Below are 16,548 nucleotides of genomic sequence, written 5' to 3'. Positions count from 1 at the left end.
ACTGGCTTTCTGACATTGACTGTTTAAGAATTGATTTGTATCCCCATTGTTCCTATAGACAGGATCTCTGACATTGGAATCATAAGGCTTTTGTTTAAGGATCACTTAAGATGTTTTTCTGGCACCAAATTCCAGCAACTAGTTTGAAGACCCTCGCAGAGAAAGAGGATCAACATGAGAATACAGCTTCTTCATCTCCCTGCCCCATCACTTCCCCCGCTCGCTTCACAAATCAAGGATCTCCACCCTTCAGCCCACTCCAAAACCCTTAAAAACACTAAACACAAATTCCTTAGGGAGACGGATTTGAGATTTTCTCTCATCTCCTTGTTCATTGACCCTACAATTAAACCTCTTTCTCTACTGCAACCTGGTGTCTCAGCATATTGACTTGCTGTGTGCATGAGGCAATGAACCTATTACAGATACATGTCAATGAGAAAAAGAATAGATTCTGGGCAGGGGCTATTGTCTCTGTGGAATTTGCACATTCTCCCCATGTGTGTGGGTTTTCTCCAGGGACTCTGGTTTTCTCTCACATTGCAAAACTGTGCACCTTTAGTCAACTGGCATGTCTACATGGTCCCAGTGTGAGCGAGTGTGGGTATATGTGTGGGTGAGCCCTGCCATGGGATGACATCCTGTCCAGAGCACATACCCACCTGATGCCTCAAACTGCTGGGATGGGCTCCAGCCACCTATGACCCTGCATTGGAATAAGCAAGTTGAAAAATGAATGAAAGAATGAATACAAATGATTGTCAAATAAAAATTCAAAAAGTCTACAATAATCATACAAATGCATGACAATACAAGACACAGCACAAAAGCACTCAGTGAGCCCACTATATTTGTGACTGGTTTTGAACTGTGTGGTGGTGGGAGGAAGTGCTTCTGAAACTGCCTTTGCAAAGATTATGACTGCAAGAGAAGTCTAACATGGCTGAGTCCATCTTGCTTCTAGCCTCACAAGCTGGTTGTCTTTACTCATTCCTGGATGTAGGCCAAGCTAACCATGGGAGGACTTCATTTATAGTTTAACTTTGAAGAAAGGATGATAATAGTCCCTCTCTAAAACTGATCACCTCCTTGTTCAAGGGCTGAAACTGCCTTTGTAAGACTCATTAAAGGCCTTAAGATTAGGATTCTGCAAAGGGCCTGAATTCTGCTAAAACGTAGGCATAATTTCTTTTCTTTTTTTTTTTCTTTTTTTTTGAGAGGGAGTCTTGCTCTGTGGCCCAGGCTGGAGTGCAATGGCACGATCTCGGCTCACTGCAACCTCCGCCTCCCGGGTTCAAGCGATTCTCCTGTCTCAGCCTCCTGAGTAGCTGGGATTACAGGCACCTGCCACCAAGCCCGGCTAATTTTTGTATTTTCAGTAGAGATGGGGTTTCCATGTTGGGCAGGCTGGTCTTGAACTCCTGACCTCGTGATCCACCCACCTCAGCCTCCCCAAGTGCTGGGATTACAGGCGTGAGCCATCACACCTGGCCTAAATGTAAGCATAATTTCTATAATCCCGTACTGCTCAGGAGTTATGTGGCCCGAGGTCACAAGATTTGTGACTTCTCCAATTGCTCCTGTAGATAACATCACTATTGTAGAACCTAACACTGGTCTATTGAGATGTTTTTCAGACTTTCAAATAACAGCAAATGGCTGACCCCATCGGGATTTGTGACTCATGACTCAACTGGCCTGGTGGCCCCCAAACCAAAGGTGGACTCAGTGCATGACGGCTGTTTTCCACACCCTTGTGATTGCATCCCCAATCAATCATCAGCACCTAATCTCTAGTCCCCTGTCCCTCAAACTATCCTTGAAAAACCCTAACCTCCGAGCTTTTGGAAAGACAGATTTGAGTGATAACTCCAGTCATTTCACTCAGAAGCCTTGTGTTAATTAAACTCTTTCTTTACTGCAATACAGTGGTCTCACTGAATTGGTTTTGTTTGTGCAGCAGGCAGAAAGAGCCTGCCAGGTGATTACACTCCTTGCAATGTTCATTATGCAAACATTTATTCTCTGATTTAACCCACCACCACCACAACCAAAGCTGTCACTCAGTGATTCACCAAAAATGGTGGAAATAATTATCTTACTAACTTTTTTCTATCTTTCTTAAATGTATGCATAGTTCACATTTCTTTCTTTTTCTTTTAATTATTTTTTTCCATAAGTTATTGGGGTACAGGTGATATTTGGTTACATAAGTTCTTTAGTGGTGATTTGTGACATTTTGGTGCACCTATCACCCGAGCAGTATACACTGCAACATATTTGTAGCCTTTTATCCCTCGCCCCCATCTCACTCTTTCCCCCAAGTTCCCAAAGTCCACTGTATTGTTCTTATGCCTTTGCGTCCTCATAGCTTAGCTCCCATCTACCAGTGAGAACATACAATGTTTGGGTTAATCATTCCTGAATTACTTCACTTAGAATATTAGTCTCCAATCTCATCCAGGTCACTGCAAATGCTCTTAATTCATTCCTTTTTATGGTTGAGTAGTATTCCATCATTCATATACATATATATATATATATATATATATATATATATATATATATATAGAGCACAGTTTCTTTATCCACTCATTGATTGATGGGCATTTGGGTTGGTTCCAGGATTTTGCAATTGTGAATTGTGCTGCTATAAACATGCGTGCACAAGTATCTTTTCCTCTGAGTAGATACCCAGTAATGGGATTGCTGGATCAAATGGTGGTTCTTTTAGTCCTTTAAGGAATCTCCACACTGTTTTCCATAGTGGCTGTGCTAGTTAACATTCCCATCAGCAGTGTAGAAGTGTTCCCTGATCACAGCATCCACACCAACATCTACGGTTTTCTGATTTTTTTTATTATGGTCATTCTTGCAGGAGTAAGGTGGTATTGCACTGTGGTTTCGATTTGCATTTCCCTGATCATTAGTGATGCTGAGCATTTTTTCATGTTTGTTGGCCATTTGTATATCTTTTTTTTTTTTTTTGAGACAGAGTCTCGCTCTGTTTCCCAAGCTGGAGTGCCGTGGCGTGATCTTGGCTCACTGCAAGCTCCGCCTCCTGGGTTCACACCATTCTCCTGCCTCAGCCTCCCAAGTAGCTGGGACTACAGGCGCCTGCCACCATGCCCAGCTAAGTTTCTGTATTTTTAGTAGAGACAGGGTTTCACCGTGTTAGCCAGGATGGTCTTGATCTCCTGACCTTGTGATCACCCACCTCGGCCTCCCCTTGTGATCCTCACACCTCGGCCTCCAGGTGTGAGCCACCACGCCTGGCCCATTTGTATACCTTCTTTTGAGAATTGTCTATTCATGTCCTTAGCCCACTTTTTGATGGGATTGTTTTTTTCTTTCTTTTTTTTTTTTTTTTGATGGAGTCTTGCTCTGTCACCAGGTTGGGGTGCAGTGGTGTGATCTCGGCTCACTGCAACCTCTGCCTCCTGGGTTTAAGTGATTCTCCTGCCTCAGCCTCCTGAGTAGCTGGGACTACAGGAGCATGCCACCACACCCAGCTAATTTTTGTATTTTTAGTAGAGATGGGGTTTCACCATGTTGGCCAGGATGGTCTTGATCTCTTGACCTCAGGATCTGCCTGCCTTGGCCTCCCAAAGTACTGGGATTACAGGTGTGAGCCACCCCACCCAGCCATGTTTATTTTGTTCTTACTGATTTGTTTGAGTTTGTTGTAGATTCTGGATGTTAGTTTTTTGTCAGATGTACAGATTGTGAAGATTTTCTCCCACTCTGTGAGTTGTCTGTTTACTCTGTTCACTGTTCATTTTGCCATGCAAAAGCTCTTTAGTTTAATTAGGTCCCAGCTATTTATCTTTGTTTTTATTGCATTTGCTTTTGGGTTCTTGGTCATGAAATCCTTGCCTAAGCCAATGTCTAGAAGGGTTTTTCCAATGTTGTCTTCTAGAATTTTTACAGTTTCAGGTCTTAGGTTTAAGTCCTCAATCCATCTTGAGTTGCTTTTTGCATAAGGTGAGAGATGAGGATCCAGTTTCATTCTCCTACATATGGCCAGCCAGTTATCCCAGCACCATTTGTTGAAAAGGATGTCATTTCCCCACTTTATGTTTTTGTTTGCTTTGTCGAAGATCAATTGGCTGTTAGTATTTGGGTTTATTTCTGGGTTCTCTATTCTGTTCCATTGGTTTATGTGCCTATTTTTACACCAGTACCATGTTGTTTTAGTGACCATGGCCTTACGTATAGTTTGAAATCAGGTAGTGTGATGCCTCCAGATTTTTTTTTTCCTTAGTATTGCTTTGGCTATGCAGGCTCTTTTTTGGTTCCACATGAATTTTAAAATTGTTTTTTCTAATTCTGTGAAGAATAATGGTGGTATTTTGATGGGGATTGCATTGAATTTGTAGATTGTCCTTGGCAGTGTGGTCATTTTCACAATATTGATTCTACCCATCCATGAGCATGGGATGTGTTTCCATTTGTTAGTGTCATCTATGATTTCTTTCAGCAGTGTTTTGTAGTTTTCCTTGTAGAGGTCTTTTGACTCCTTGGTTAGGTATATTCCTAACTATTTTTTTTTCCAGATATTGTAAAAGGGGTTGAATTCTTGATTTGATTCTCTGCTTGGTCACTATCGGTGTATAGAAGAGCTACCTATTTTTGTACATTAATTTTGTATCTGAAAACTTTGCCGAATGCTTTTATCAGTTCTAGAAGCTTTCTGGAGGAGTCTTTAGGGTTTTCAAGGTAAACGATCACATCATCAGCAAACAGTGACAGTTTGACTTCCTCTTTGCTGATTTGGATGCCCTTTATTTCTTTCTCTTGTCTGATTGCTCTGGCTAGGACTTCCAGTACTATGTTGAAGAGGAGTGGTGAGAGTGGGCATCCTTGTCTTGTTCCAGTGCCCAGAGGGAATGCTTTCAACTTTCCTCCATTCAGTATTATGTTGGCTGTGGGTTTGTCATAGATGGCTTTCATTACATTAAGGTATGTCCCTTGTATGCCAATTTTTTCTGAGAGTTTTAATCATAAAGGGATGCTGGATTTTGTTGAATACTTTTTCTGCATCTATTGAGATGATCATGTGATTTTTGTTTTTAATTCTGTTTATGTGGTGTATCACATTTATTGACATGCATATGTTAAACTGTCTCTGCATCCCTGGTATGAAACCTCCTTAATCATGGTAGATTATCTTTTTGATATGCTATTGGATTCAGTTAGCTAGTATTTTGTTAAGGATTTTAGTGTCTATGGTCATCAAGGATATCAGTCTGTAGTTTCCTTTTTTGGTTATGTCCTTCCTTTGTTTTGGTATTACAGTGATGCTGGCTTCACAGAATGAATTAAGAGGGGTTCATTCTTTCTCTATCTTGTGGAATAGTGTCAAAAGGATTGCTACCAATTCTTCTTTGAATGCCTGGTAGAATTCTGCTGTGAATCTGTCTGGTCCTGGATTTTTTTTGTTGGTAATTTTTAAATTACCATTTCAATCTCACTGCTTGCTATTTCTGTTCGGAGTATCTAATTCTTCCTGATTTAAGCTAGAAGGGTTGTATTTTTCCAGGAGTTTATCCATCTCTTCTAGGTTTTCTAGTTTATGTGCGTAAAGGTGTTTACAGTAGCCTTGAATGATCTTTTGTATTTCAGTGATGTCAGTTGTAATATCTCCTGCTTCATTTCTTAGTGAGGTTATTTGGATTTTCTGTCTTGTTTTCTTGGTTAATCTTGCTAATGGTCTGTCAATTTTATTTATCTTTTCAATGAACAGCTTTTTGTTTCATTTATCGTGTGTGTGTGTGTGTGTGTGTGTGTGTGTTTGTTTCAATGTCCTGCTGGCTGTGGTGGCTCACTCCTGTAATCCCAACACTTTGGGAGGCCGAGGTGGGCAGATCATTTGAGGTCAGGAGTTTGAGACCAGCCTGACCAACATGGTGAAACCCCATCTCTACTAAAAATACAAAAAAAATTAGCTGGGCATGGTGGTTCATGCCTGTAGTCCCAGCTACTCGGGAGGCTGAGGCAGGAGATTCACTTGAACCCAGGAGGTGGAGGTTGCAGTGAGCTGAGATTGTGCCACTGCACTCCAGCCTGGGCAATAGAGTGAGACTCCATCTTAAAAAATCAAACAAACAAACAATTTCCTTTACTTCTGCTCTGCTCTTGGTTATTTCCTTTCTTCTGCTGGCTTTGGGTTTGGTTTGTTCTTCTTTCTCTACTTCCTTGAGGTGTGACCTTAGACTGTCAGTTTGTGCTCTTTCAGTCTTTTTGATGTAGGCATTTAGGGCTATGAACTTTCCTCTTAGCACCGCCTTTGCTGTATCCCAGAGGTTTTGGTAGGTTGTGTCATTATTGTCATTCAGTTTGAAGAATTTTTTAATTTCCATCTTGATTTTGTTTTTGACTCAATGCTTATTCAGGAGCAATTTATTTAATTTCCATGTATTTGCATGGTTTTGAAGGTTCCTTTTGGAGTTGATTTCCAGTTCTATTCCACTGTGATCTGAGAGAGTGCTTGATGTAATTTCAATTTTCTTAAATTTATTGAGGCTAATTTTATGGCCTATCACATGGTCTATCTTGGAGAAAGTTCCATGCACTGTTAAATAGAATGTGTATTCTGTGGTTGTTGGATGCAGTGTTCTGTATATATCTATTAATTCCATTTGTTCCAGGATATAGTGTAAATTCATTGTTTCTTTGTTTACTTTCTGTCTTGATGACCTGTCTGATGCTGTCAGTGGAGTATTGAAGTCCCCCACTATTATTGTGTTGCTATCTCATTTCTTATAAATTTGGGAGCTCCAGTGTTAGGTGCATAATTTATAAAAATTCATAATTTATAAAAATTTATAAATTTTTATAAATTTGGGAGCTCCAGTGTCAGGTGCATATATGTTTAGGGTTGTGATGTTTTCCTGTTGGACAAGGCCTTTTACCTTTATATACTGTCCCTCTTTGTCTCTTTTAACCACTGTTGCTTTAAAGTTTGTTTTGTCTGATATAAGAATAGCTACCGCTGCTTGCTTTTGGTGTGCATTTGCATGAAATGCCTTTTTCCACCCCTTTCCTTTAAGTTTATGTGAGTCCCCTTATGTGTTAGGTGAGTCTCCTGAAGCCAGCAGATAGTTGGTTGGTGAGTTCTTATCCATTCTGTGGTTCTGTATCTTTTAAGTGGAGCATTTAGGACATTTACATTCAATGTTAGTATTGAAATTGGCGATTCAATAACAATGCATTCATTAGGGTTGTGCTCTTTGTTGCCTGTGTACTTTGGTTTTTTTGTTTTTGCTTTTTAACTTGTATTTTTGTTTTACAGGTCCTGTGTGATTTATGCTTTAAAGAGGTTCTGTTTTGATGTGTTTCCAGGATTTGTTTCAAGATTTAGAACTCCTTTTAGCAGTTCCTGTAGTGGTGGCTTGTTAATGGCAAATTCTCTCAGAATTTGTTATTCTGAAAAAGACTATATCTTTCCTTCATATATGATGCTTAGTTTTGCTAGATACAAAATTCTTGGCTGATCATTGTTTTGTTTGAGGAGGCTGAAGATAGGGCCCCTATCCTTCTAGCTTGTAGGGTTTTTGCTGAGAAATCTGCTGTTAATCTGATAGGTTTTCCTTTATAGGTTACCTGGTGCTTCTGTCTCACCGTTCTTAAAATTCTTTACTTCGTTTTAGCTCTGGATAACCTGATGACAATGTGTCTAGGCGATGATCTTTTTGTAATGAATTTCCCAGGCATTCTTTGGGCTTCTTGTATTTGGATGTCTAGGTCTCCAGCAAGACTGGGGAAGTTTTCCTCAATTATTCCCCCAAATATGTTTTCCAAGCTTTTAGAATTCTCTTCTTTCTCAGAAACACCAGGCTAGGCATGTCTGAGCTCAGACTCTCTTTGGGTGGGTCTTGCTGCGGCTGCTGTGGGGGATAGGGGTCAGATTCCCAGGTCACTGGAGTTGTGTACCTAGGAGGATAATGCTGTCTCTGCTGAGTCATGAAGGTTTTCAGGGAAGTGGGGGAAATCCGGCAGTCACAAGCCTCACCCAGCTCCCACACATACCGAAGGGCCGGTCTCACTCCCACCGTGCTCCCACAAACAGCCCCCAGTCTGTTTCCTGGTGGTGGGTGAGATGGGCTTGAAACCTTGTCCCAGGCTACCTGCTTCCCAGCTGCAGGTAGGGAAAAGAAAAGGGCTTGGTTCTTCCCCCGCCTGTGGAGTCTGCACAGTGAACTTGTGCCCTCCCCCAGGTTCTGGCCAGGAGGCTTCTCACCCTGTTCAAATTGTTACAAAGTTCAGCTAGAGATTTCCTTCTCCCTGTGGAGTTTTACCTCTTGCTCCTCTGGCCACCCTCCCGATGGATCCTTGTGGTGCCAGGCAGGAATGGCTGCTTGGGGACCCACTGAGCTCCCAGACCTTTCTGCTGTATCCTCTACCCCTGTATTTCACTTGGCTCTCTAAATTGACTCAGCTCCAAGTAAGGTCGGAAACTTCTCCCACAAACAGACCTTCAGTTTCTCCAGCGGGGGTGAGTGTTCAGGAGAGGAGGGTCTCCCTTTCCCACTTCCGCAGTTGGGGCACTCACAGTATTTGGGATGTCTCCCAGGTCCTGCAAAAGCAGTCTGCTTCCTTTAGAGGGTCTGTGGGTCCCCTTGGGATTGCTGGTTTGTTCTTGCAGTTGATCTGGAGCTTAAATTCACAGTGCGAGCCTCCACATGCTCCTCTGTCTGGAGCTCTAGTCTAGTCCTGCCTCCCATCTGCCATGATGATCATAGTTCACATTTATTTCTATATTTAATATTAGAAATGTTTGGGTCTTTATTTTAGAAGTTTGGTGATGTTTTTCTGACCACAAATTGTGCCCTAGGAACTTAACTCTTGTTATATCAGTTAGCCTATGGTAAAATTAGTTTTGTTACATGTCATTTCACTTAAATTTGCAGTTTCCAAGAACCTATCGATGATGTTAAGTGAAGACTTACTCTACGTCCCTTGCATGGGATACTTGAGGGAGAAGTGCAGATGCTCACAGGCACTCAGGAGGCCTGCCCTATGTCATGGGGCATGTGTGATCCGTTGAGCCTGATAGCTGCCAGGTTCCCTCTCCTTCTGGTGTCTAGGCTGATATAACATGCCCCAGCTGAAGGCAGGGAGGTCAAGCCAGGCATTTTTCCCTCCCATGGTCCTGCTGCCCCAACCCATTACAAATGGGAGGCTTCCAAACATATTGCAGCCTCCATGCTAGGATGCACTAGGTAACCGGATGGTGGTGGGTAATAGGTTACCCCTGCCTAGTCACCTAATGAATGCGATGTGGCACTGCCAACCCAGATTGGAAATGCTACCACCATTCCTTGTTCCAAGATACTGCAGGGCAAACACACTTAACCTGACCTTCCCTGCACTCACACCAGTTTGAGACAGAGAGCAACAGTGGTTGCTGGGAAGGGTTGGAGATGGAGGAAATGGAGAGACCAGGCAGTGCCCAGGGTGCCAGGGAGTTGGGGAGCAACCCCTGAGAACCCACCCTGGGGAGGTTAGGGAGCCACATATGAGCCAAGGTTCCAAGCCCCTGGTGTGTGCTTCCTTATCTACTGGACTCTACTTACAAAGCACAAATATAAAAATAAAATTGCATAGAGTTTCAAGACAGTAATTACAGAGCATTAAACCCCAAGCACCAGGCCCTTCTGAAAAGGAGTACACAAGTACACCAATAAAGCTAGTCCTTCACATTTCCTAGTGCTGTGCACTGCTGTGGCCTAGAAGCAATGGTATCCCAGTAGCAATAAGCATACCTTGAAACCAGATCTTGGTTTCTAAATACCATTTCCTAAGTAAAAAAAAAAGCAGTGCTTCTTGGAAAAATGGTGGATTCCTGTCTTGGCACAGGCAAAGTACAAGGTGAGGCTGGGACTTCTTGTGCCAGGATATAGGAAAGCACCAAAAGACCAGTGGGATTGTGTCAAAAGGACTCAGGAGTCAGGTTAAAGGGGCTCTCTCCTTGGCCAAATTTGGGACAATTGAGCATCAAGAAGAATAATGATCATAATTGCTTATAATCACTGAGTAAATTAAAACCATGAATATATTATGATAAACAAGTGAAAACTCACTAGTGATCAATGATGACAATTATATCAACTTCTTTTTTTCCTGAAATTTTGTAACTAAGGGAAAGATTTAGGCATTTACCCTGACTTTTTAGTTAATCCCTATTTGATTCTTCTTTATAGAGGAATGTCAGGTAACAATTACAAACAAATTTATACAATATCATCATTTTCCCATTTTCCAATAAAAGAATCAATTCAGGCAAGGATCATCAATGACTGCTAACATAATTGGAGGACAGATTGGTGGAGGCAGCATACTTATGTAGTACCAATGTACCAGCCCTCAAGTTACTCTTTTTCTAATTTTTAAAATTTTTGTAGAGACAGGGTCTCACATGATACCCAGGTTGGTCTTGAACTCATGGCCTCAAGGGATCCTCCTGCCTCCATCCCCCAAAGTGCTGGGATTATAGGCATGAGCCACCACATGTGGCCTCATGTTACTTTTTAATTGCAAAGGGAAGAATTTAGCTTGGTTCTCATTACCTTAACCCAGTGATTACACTTGACGTCACTTATAGTGAGACAGCCTGGTGTTATGTGCCTCCTGAGGTGATGCAATATGAACTACACAACATAACCTACGTAGTATTCTTGCCAAAAATGTTTAACCTGAATCTAATTATGCCTCTAGACCTAACATCCAGTTTACAGGTGTCTCAGCTTGCCAGGACTGCTGAAACAAAGTACCACAAACTGTGTGGAATAAACAGGAGAAATTTATTGTCTCACAGTTCTAGAGGCTGGAAGTCTGAGATTAAGGTGCTGGTGGGGTTGGTTCCTTTTGAAGCCTGTGAGAGAATGAATTCTTGTAGACCTCTTCTTGGGGAGTGGCTCAATGGCTCGTAGCCCCGTGAATTAAAGTGACAAAAAACAGATTACTGAGCCGGGTATGTGTAGTGGTGTGCACCTGTAATCCCAGCTACTTGGGAGGCTGGGGCGGGAGTTCAGAAGTTCAAGACCAGCTGAAACTGCCTTTGCAAAGATTATAAAGTGAGACAGTAAAAGAGATCTGACCAAACTGACTCCATTTTCCCTTTAAGCTCCAAGCTGCCCTTGTTCCTTCCTGGGCATAAGTCAAACTAACACTGGGAGGAATTTAGTCTATAGTTTAACTTTGAAACAAAGATGATAACAGTCCCTCCCTGAAACAAACTCCCTCCTTGCTTGGGGACCAGATCATGTTTATAAAACTAACAATTTAGCCACAAGATTAGAAATTATGGCTCAAGAGTCATGTAGCCAGAGACCACAAGATTCCTAACTTTCTCAATTGCTCCTATGGATAACATCACTATTGTAAAACCAAAGATTGGTGTTTGAGGTATTTTTCAGACCCTGCATTCTGATGGATTAGCTGGTGCCACCCGGACTGGTAAACTGGGTCCTCTGCTCTTGTGGCTCACACCCAGGAACTGACTCAGTGCAAGAATACAAGCTCCGACTCCCTGTGATTTCATCCATGAGCCGACCAATCAGCATTCTCCATTTCCAAGCCTTTTGCCCGCCAAACTATCTTTAAAAAAGCCTAGCCTCTGAGTTTTGGGGGAGGCTGATTTGAGTAATAATTAAACTCTAGACTCGTGTTTAGCCAGCTCTCTGTGTATTAAACTACTAAACTCTTTCTCTATTGCAATTCCCTTGTCTTGATAAATGAACTGCATCTGGGCAGCAGGCAAGATGAACCAGTTGGGTGGTTACTCAGGCTAGGCAAAATAGCAAGACCCCATCTATATAAATTTTTTTTTCATAAAAAAAAGAAGACAGGTTACCCTGAGAAAAAGATAGATTTAATTATATACATACACACAAAAGTTAACAAATGAGGGTGACTCAAGGAAGCAGTTAGAATTTGGGGCTTACATACCATCCTAAACTAGACAAAAGGAAAGGGGGTTTTGGGCTTTTTGGAGCGTGGTAAGTTATGGGAAATGTATGGTAAATAAGGATTGTCTTGCTATTTAGATAGGAGACATCTCAGGTGCTAAGAGTTTTCCTAGTACAGGAGAGGGAGACACCTTACAACTGGAAATTTATGTCCTGCTTTTAGTCAGAAGCAGGAAGGGCAGAGAGCTAATTGCCTTCAGCTCAAAACCATCCTTTTTGAGTGACATGTTTGGGGGTGGCATATTCTGGCCCCCTTCACTTGCTTCTAGTTTCTGGTAGTTTGCTAGCAATCTTTCATATTCCTTGACATGTAGAAGTGTCACTCTGATCCCTGCCTTCATGTCCACAGGACATTCCCCTTATATGTGCATGTCTATCTCCAAATTTCCCCTTTTTATAAGGACACTAGTCATATTGGATTAGGGACCCACCCTATTACCCTACTGTGGTATGACCTCATCTTAACCAATTATGTCTACAGTGACTATTTCCAAATAAAGTCACATTCTGAGGTACTGGCGGTTAGGGCTTCAACATATGAATTTTGGGGGACAAACACAATTCAACTCATTGCAGGAAATCTGGTGGGGCAGAACAAGAACACCACCACACACAATTGATCAGACAAATCTAGAATGTGGGGCTTTCTACAAAGTCTCTTCAAAAACACAATGTCATTTTTAAAAAGTAGAGGGACTATTCCAAAAAGACTAAAAAAACCAAATGTATGAATTGTGATTGGATTTTGATTTAATTAAGAAACTGCTACAAGACATAGTACAGGTTGAGGAGATTTGAATGTGGACTGGGTATTCTGAGAGTTAGGTGGTATTAGGCAATTACTGTTGATTTTCTTAGAGGTAATCATTGTACAATAGTTATATAAGAGAATTAACTTATATTAGAATGATGCAAGCTGAAGTATTTGGGATGAAGTGTCATGATGTCACTTTTAATTTAATTTACTTTTAAATAGATCAGCAAAAAAAAAAAGTATATATTCATGAAGCGAATCTGTATATATAGCTGTGTATATAGATAAAGCAAATATACCAGAAGGTTAACATTTGTCAAATTTCAATGGTGGGTATAGGGGTTTTCATTGTGCTATTCTTTCAACTTTTCTGCATGTTTGAAGTTTTTCGTAATAAAAAGTTGACAGAAAATGAAGAAAAATAGTTTTTTAAGAGAAGATTTTTTCCCCCCATCTTTCTATTGAAAATAGAGCATTAAAAAAATCCAACTGGCTTAAAACGTACATGAAAATTCAGTTAGTGAAAAAGAAAAATTTGCTGTTAGGGTTGTAAAACAGTTGGGCTGCTTTCCAAGCAATTCCTTCCCTTTATTACTGTGAGTTGGAGGTTAGAGCACAAGGCCCTCAATCAAGAATTATTTGAAGGCCTCCAAAAGCCCTGCTGACCTCCAAGTATCTCCCCTGCTGGCTTTCCATGTGGCCTGAAATTTCTGTCACCTGGGTCAATTCTCAGGGATCAAGTATTTTCTCACTATTGGGGAGGCAGTGCCCCCTTTTAAAATGCAAATCTGGGAGGGATCCTGGGCCCATTAAGTGGGAACAATTGTCTGAGGAGCCACCACCTGCCCAAAGGCCCGCAATTCTGACAGCTCCTTCCCCAACCCCTTACCACCACTGAGATTGGACAATGTGTGCTTTAGGAAACAAAATTGAACAATACATGCTCTAAGAAACTTCTTAGGTGAAGACACCATTTCAAGAAAGCTTATTTTCCGTGAATAAAATGGGGTGCATGAGGTCATTGCTGTTTTTACTTTGTAAACTGGGTGGCCTCTGAAAGCTTCTTTACAACACTTCAAAGGAAGCCTCCTCAACTCTTCCAGGCCCCCACCCCCTTTCCTTTGTTACTGCATTCTTACTGACCCCAAGGTTTTTCACTGAATGAAGACTTTCCAAGGGGTCTAAAAAATACCTGGGACAATTAGAGAAATGAAAACCAGGGGGTCAAGATGAATCGACCCTTGGCAGAGGATTTACATAAATAGGTCCTAACCTCTGGCTGTGAATAAAAGATAAAATGCCCCACTGGGGTCAGAACTGCAGTTCAAGGGCATTTGCAGGGCCAAGCCTGGCTTCTCTGCTATGTCAGGAATTCCAGGAATGCCACTGATCATTGTGTGTTGGCAGGGCGCAGGAGGTTGCAGCCAGGCTAACAGAAACCCAGCCCTGCCCACTGGGTGAAACTGCAAGTCGAGAGCGTGGGAAACCAGCAAGTTGAGAGAGGATCCAGAAGTAACCCCTTCTAAAACGGGAAAGATGCCTTCCGAAAGGTGACCAAATTCTTGTTTTAGATGGTGGTGTTAATTTGGGAGGTTGGAAGGGAGGCAGGTGGGAGAAGGGACATGTCCCTTTCGAAGAGCCCCTTTGTTTCTTCTGTGGAGCACAGCTCCGTGGGAGGCATCTGCTCTTTACCTATAGACCGGATGGCCTGGTACTGGTCTTCTCTAGACTGAAGGTCCTCCACCAGGTCTCCTGCTGCTGCTACCTAAGAAAGAAATCTCACAAGGGTGTTAAAAGGTAATTTCCAGAAAGAGGTAAAATCGTGACCGTTATACAGATATAAAAACGAACATGTGTTAAAGACTTTATTTTACTTACATAACTGAGAGAGCCAGGCAGATGTTATAACTGGTTTAAAAAAGAAACAGCCCCAATTTATGTGGAGTAAAGGAATTTAGAGATGAATTGCAAATGGAGGCAAACTGTTTATTGCCCCCCACCCCGCCCCCGCCACCACACACACAGGGGGAAGGAAGTCAATTGAACCAGATAGGACAGGATTTGCATATCTATCAGTGACCTACAACTTAGGGAGTGGCAAATAGCTCCAGTAGAATCAGAATCAGATAACGCCTGAAAGCATGTACTACAGGCAATAGTTTTCTATTGAAGTGTGAATTTACAGGGGCAAGAAATTTTGCTTTCTGAATTTTTTTTTTTTTTTGAGACAGTGTTTCACTCTGTCACCCAGGCTGGAGTGCAGTGGCGCGATCTCGGCTCACTGCAACCTCTGCCTCCCGGGTTCAAGCAATTCTCTTGCCTTGGCCTCCCAAGTAGCTGGGGTTACAGGCATGTGCCACCACGCCCGGCTAATTTTTGTATTTTTAGTGGAGATGGGGTTTCTCCATGTTGGTCAGGCTGGTCTCGAACTTCTGGCTTCAGGTGATCCGCCCGCCTCCCAGAGTATTGGGATTATAGGCGTGAGCCACCACGCCCAGCCCTAAATACTTTCTTAAGGGAAGTGTCCCTCCATTCCCCCACTTCTTACCCCCAACCCCAACATACACATGCTTTTTTAACCCAAGAGAGTGAGATGAACTTGAGAATCTTTGGTCAAAGTTGCCCCCCAAACCTCCACAATATTCTACCTTACTTTATTTCCCTGTCACATCAAAATGCATACAATCGTGGTTGATTTGTTTTTCGGTGATTTGAGAAGGATTACAAAGAGGCTGTCTTGACCTTGTCATCTTGTTCTTTCTCTCTTACAGCACTTGGCCCTAAAGAGAAAACACTAGGAGGATGGGAACCAGGGACAGAGAAGCTACTTGCTCTGCAGCTGTTTGGGCCAGTATGTTCCCTAATCTTGATGGCCATCCTGGGCTTATTTTCCTGAGAGTCTCTAAGTGACTCACTGCATCATGTAAAACTAAGAAAAAGGATGTCCTGAATTTTCCTGCTTAGAGAGCTTGTTTTTCTTTCCTGTTGCATCAAAGGGGTCTGTTAAACTTTCTAAAAGTACTAATCTGACCTGATATCTGAAGTAACAGATAGGAATTTGGGCTCTTTAAATGGAGCCCTTCCCCCATACCTCCATCTCATTGAAGAGGCTGAACTTCAAAACAAAATCATGTTGGAGAATTAAGTCTCATTCCCAGATTTAATTTCTTATTTTTATATTGTTGCATAAGAAATCTACTCTATAAGGCATCTATTTTCAAATTTGGAAAATCTTATTTTAAGTTCATTTATTTAAAGACCAACAAACAAAAACACTAAATTCACTAGCCCAGGTCTTTATGGACCACCATCTCCCCTCCCCGCCTCCATTTTTCCCTGGAGTAGTGATTGTGGGGCCACTGCATGAATTTTACTCTATTATTTATCTAATGAACAAAGCCAAGGCTGGCAATGCTGAGAATGCATGAGGGAAAAAAAGATATCACAATGACAGCACACTCTGCAGCGTTCCATCCAAAAGCAAGTAAGTGACTCACTGTTCTGTAAAGCACAGGGCAGATTCTTATACGGAAAAACTACCCTCAGAAGTGCATGTGAGACCCTAGTCTGTGTAAAGGAATTTACTCTGGGTTTTCTTCACATTGGCACTGAGGTATGCGGGTGTGGGTTCACAGACATTCCTTTCTGACTCATTACCCACTTTGCCCCTGCTCCCCGCCCCCTTAGTGCTTGAGGCACTTTTTCCAGCCTTCCCTGGGCTGGGGCAGAGATTGATGGTATCTTGGCACTCTCCAAAGAGAAGCTGTGCCCCTTTGCACTTTCTTTTTGTGACTAGTCCTTAAGACTTGCTGCCAAGCTTGG

The 16,548-nt window shown here is 42.1% G+C and overlaps 1 long non-coding RNA gene across 1 annotated transcript; it reads left to right on the top strand.

Annotated features, from left to right (window-relative positions):
- Positions 1-14,145: 14,145 nt before the first annotated feature.
- On the top strand, positions 14,146-15,689 carry LOC100611063 (uncharacterized). The gene is made up of 2 exons (XR_129452.3): positions 14,146-14,276; positions 15,498-15,689. It is a non-coding gene; the product is annotated as an uncharacterized LOC100611063 (long non-coding RNA).
- Positions 15,690-16,548: the final 859 nt, after the last annotated feature.

This window comes from Pan troglodytes, chromosome X (genome assembly GCF_028858775.2).
Source record: "Pan troglodytes isolate AG18354 chromosome X, NHGRI_mPanTro3-v2.0_pri, whole genome shotgun sequence".
NCBI classification, from domain to species: domain Eukaryota; kingdom Metazoa; phylum Chordata; class Mammalia; order Primates; family Hominidae; genus Pan; species Pan troglodytes.
The sequence above is the reverse complement of the archived record's forward strand: the minus strand, read 5'-3'. Positions and strand labels throughout refer to the sequence as shown.